At 38.2% G+C, this 4,805-nt stretch overlaps 1 long non-coding RNA gene across 1 annotated transcript; it reads right to left on the reverse strand.

The window, feature by feature from the left end:
• Positions 1-2,498: 2,498 nt before the first annotated feature.
• Positions 2,499-3,478, reverse strand: LOC103469237 (uncharacterized). The gene is made up of 3 exons (XR_534320.1): positions 3,260-3,478; positions 2,704-2,805; positions 2,499-2,634 (listed from the first exon to the last, which is right to left on the reverse strand). It is a non-coding gene; the product is annotated as an uncharacterized LOC103469237 (long non-coding RNA).
• Positions 3,479-4,805: the final 1,327 nt, after the last annotated feature.

A 4,805-nucleotide genomic window follows, 5' to 3' on the forward strand; every position in this document is an offset into this window, starting at 1 on the left:
TATATATATATAAAGTAGTAAACCCTTCGATCCCGTCCACACAGACACACATCCTTGTACTTCTTTCCAAACTGAGAACTTTGAATTGACTTCCAGTGGGTCTTCAAAACATAGCATTTGTTGGAAAATTGGGCCTTGCAATGTGCCAAATACAAGGCCACACAAACACACACATAGACATGCACACTGAGACAGCAGGGGCATTGGGTCGATGAACATGTGGCAGCAGATGAGAGACCACAAGAGTCTGTGATAAATATTTGAGGCTTAGCGCAGCAGATCTTTGAGCCATCAGTCAGTCTGCAGATTCTGGGCTCACACTATGAGCTTGTGTAGCTGTCGTGTATTTATGTTTGTGTGTGCCTATTTATGATATTGCTTTGGATGCATGTGTTTCAGGCTGTGTATGAGTGGGATGGAGACACATTTTCAAATGACAGTTTTCTTATTTTAAATGCTACTTTCGCAATTCTGCAAGTAGGCTTTGTTCATAATTGACTCAATTTACTAGTTTCTCTAAGAACAATTTTCTCTAAGCTTTTAGTTTTTTGTTGTTTTTTTTAATTTAAGTTTTCTTTAAGAAATACATTTTATGTTAAGGTCAAAAAGCTGCTTTGTGGAATGTAAATTAAAGCCGGTGTTTAATTGCTGTATAAGCAATCCAAATGAAATCCTCCATGAAAGCTGCTGTCCACCTGTGCTAACTCATTAAATACACAAACAGAAAGATGACTCACATAAATGGATGGAACATTAGATATACTGATACAGCCCAGCTGTTACTGCCTGGACCACATTTGTGCTCTGCCTTCATGCGTTATTTTACCATTCTTAGGCTTTTACTCTTTGGCACTCTCCCTTCCTCTCTATCATAACACAAGAGGACTTAAACATACGTATTTTTATAATGCAAAAAAAAAAAAAAGAGTAAGAATACAGAGCAACAATTAAGGTCTCCCAATAGCTTAAAGGCAGAAAACATATATATTTCCACACATAAAATTCCTACTTCAAAAGCAATATATCGCAAACTGTAACTTTTTATTTTAAGATGTTTTGTATTTTTACCATTGTATTATGTTGACATCTGGTTACAATGACTAGCCAAACGCGATTTTGCTTAGTTTCACTTTCAGTTAAAAACATTCAGCAGGAGCGCCAAACATAGTGTCACGTGAGTAAGAGTTATTTTATTATTAGGTCATTGCTCAGATTATTGGATTGCAGTTGTGTCAGTTCTGGGAACAAGTGTGTTTTCCATGACATGTTAGAGGTGTGGCGCTCAGGATGGATTCTTTAATGTCCCAAAAAAATGTGTGACTGCCTGGCTTAACCGGCTGTAACAAACTGTGTTTACTACAGCGTCAGATGCATGGCAGGGCGATGCCAGATGGTTATTTTCCTATGCCACTGAAACAAAAGGCAGACACACATCAGCAGGATGGAGGTGATAAAATATTTAATGGTTTCTGAAGTTTACTAAGACTACTCTGAATGTGGTCAATCTTGCAGCAGTCGTGACCAAAAAGCATTTGTGAAAGATTATGTTAGGGTATGTAAACGATCACATTTAAAACCCAGATTTAAACTTTTTAAAAAGTTATCCCTTATTTTAGTCATGTTCATTTTTATCAAATGATGGACACACGTTTAAATTTACAGTATCTCCTGGTTCTTTAACTGGCCTTGCAATGGTGACCAAATGATAAATCAAAAAATATTGTATGTTCTCACTCAATTTGAAAGATATAACCTAATTCTTTGAAAATTGATACCGATGGCTTCACAATTCTCTACATCTAATCCATTTTTGATTCTTTTTCTATTAGTTTGACAATATGTGTTATTATTCTGCTGGCTGACCATGTAAAGTTTCCATTAGACATGTACATGTATCTATTTTTAAAAACTGAATGAGAAATCTTTTGCAATTTGGCAACAACTTTAACTATCGCACTGCTATGCTAAACCTAGGACAACACATTTTGTTAGCTTTTTGCCCTTGTCCTAAAATTAGGCAACAGAGCTGTTCCTGGAGCTTGTTCCTAGTATTACAGAGTTTTGCTAAGCCTTAGGGCTCTTTGAAGCCCACCCAAGGTGCAGCTCAGCAACTTTTTAAAAGACGTATACAAACAGTTGCCAGAACCCAATAGCCTTACTTAGGAATTATAGGAAGCCTAGGAGTCAAAACGGAGCAAAAACAAATCATTTCCCATTTTTGACACAGAAATATGAGGCAGCTACACTGTTACTTTTAGTCCCAGTGTTTTTGCAGTAGGGGAAGTTTCATGAAGAATGAGAGGGGTTTTTTTTACCTGTAATTTACTGACCACACACTCCCAGAAGAGTTGAAAAATAGGTTATTTAAAGACCTGAATGGGTTTATTGGCGTTTCTTGTCTGAGGAGGAGGAGAAGGAGAGAGGCATTAGCTCAGAGATGAGAAACTCCTTTATGCATATGATAATAAAATCCAAAGCAAACTTGCTTTATCCTTGGTTTTCAGGTCTGGAGGTCAAACAGCGGGGATTCCATTTCTACATGGTGCAGAGGAAGGAGAGCGGGCAGGCAGGTAAGATGCGGATGAGTAAGCTGATAGCAGTGGTCCATCTGTGGCAGGGCAGTCAACTGAGGGTCTGTGAAGGCAGAAGGAGTTCAACAGTCTAGAAAAACAGAGAGTCAACCTACCGACTATATTGATTCACCTCTGGAAAGCAGTCAGAGCTCATCGGGAGATAAAGGAGATATGAAGAAGTATGATGGGAGTTTCCCAGTCCATGGGTCCCAGGGGACCTTCATTCCCACAACTTTATCCATAAAATGGAAGAAGACATTGACTCGTTGTACCAATAATTGCTATTGTCTCTATTGACAATGATTATAAGGAACATCTAGTGCAGAGGTCTTCAATATTTGCAATCCATTTTTGCCCCCAGTCTAGCCACATAAAACTAATTTCAGACTTGTTACATGACATTTTAAAAAGGTCAACTTAAATATTGTTTAATACAATCAGGTCAATATATTTTAAAAGATGTATTGTCATTTTTTTAAAGAATCATTATTATTAATCTATTTTAAGGTTTTAAAAGATAGGAAAACAAACTTTTAAAAAACAAGCATAGATACATTTTCTTCTAATGGATGTTTGTTATTTTTGTGGAAACTGATGTAGAAAAAGTACAATTTTCAACAAAATGTCAAGAGCATTAAGTTTCACTTATACAGTGGAGTCCATGGAATAGCAGAACTTGATCTAACCAGGTCTTGTTGAGAATCAAAAAAGCTAGAGCTTGTGTCCTCTCTTGAACGCGTCTCCTTTTTCCCAGCAATGCTTTGTAATACATCATCCATCGCTACCCTTGCTTAACAGTCTCTTTTCAGTCGGTCAAGTGATTAACTGTAGCATAATGTCCTCGAGTAACACTGTGCAATCACTGACCAAAGTTTAAACCCCCACTGACGGATCCGACTGTAAAAACTGTATGCATGTGTGCATGAGACAGAGGGGAAATTTGGGTTCTTTATCCCTGAGTTTTGATATGGGGACTAATGGAGCATGTGGTTGCCATGGAAACATTTATTTGAACAGTACAACAACCTCCATTCCTCCACGCAACATATGCAGCCTACCCCCCTGACAAGCCACCCTCCCTGTTGTATAAGTGGGTACTTCACGCATCAGTGATTTGTAAAGAGGCAGCGGATACAAAATGGAGAGTCTTTGGAGGCCACAGCAAGCATACTGGTTATAATGCTCTTCCTGCATGGGTTGAACATCCACAACATATACTAGTGAGAGGAGGAGAGTGAGGCAAAGCAACAATTCATCAAAACATGCACAGTTATTGATGCAGAGCAGCTTACAATACCCTCCCAACTTCTCCGCACACACACAGAAACTTGGCTGAATTTCATGCTGTGAGCATGTTGGCAAGTTTTTAATATTGCAAGGTGAATCGTGACTTATACATTTGAATGGTTCTCAAATTACATTTAAATTTCAGATTAGTTAAGTGAAAAATGTGTTGTCTTGGTAGCTTACAATAATGTCTTCATGTTTACTTTGGAGAGTCTCGGGGCATCTTAATTCCACTGGATTCCACAAGGGCAACAAAATATGCATCCCGTTTTTACACACTGTCGTCATGCCTTTATTTATTTATTTATTTTTTTTTAAAAGATGAAATGCTTTTAGGAGAGCAACGGGCAATGCAGAGTCGCTGCATGTTTACGTGTGTATGTGGGATATCTTTTTGCCTGTAACCTCAGTGGAAATTAATTACCGGTGTTTCAATTAGGCACATTCATCAAAGCAGATCGTCATGCTAGCAAAGATTTATTCATAATGAATGTCTAATGATGCCTCTTCAATTTCCTGTGTCAACGCCAACATTTACAGAACTCCTTCTCACACAAATATCTGTAGATTATTGTCAATAAAGTCGACTGTACCAGCTCAGCCCACATGCCGGCTCTATTCAAATAGCTGTGATCCGTGCAAACAGCGACAGGCAGATACGCGACGGCTCGAGCTTGTAAATGTTTGTTCCTTGGAATCGAGGCACACATTGCTATCGTTAGGCCGAGACAGTCAAGGCTGCGATCTTAGATGTTTTCTTAATAACCCCAGATCTCATCGAATCAGAAATCACAAATCTGCTCAAATTATCTGCATAAGAAATTACAAAAAATTTAGTTATTTTATTAAGAAAAAAAAACAGGTTATGTTCTACCTTGCAGGCTCGTGCAAGAAACTCTGCTAGGAATTGCTGTTAGAGACCGTTAGCTCCATTGTCACAGATTT

The sequence above is a fragment of the Poecilia reticulata genome, linkage group LG1 (genome assembly GCF_000633615.1).
Source record: "Poecilia reticulata strain Guanapo linkage group LG1, Guppy_female_1.0+MT, whole genome shotgun sequence".
Lineage (NCBI taxonomy): Eukaryota > Metazoa > Chordata > Actinopteri > Cyprinodontiformes > Poeciliidae > Poecilia > Poecilia reticulata.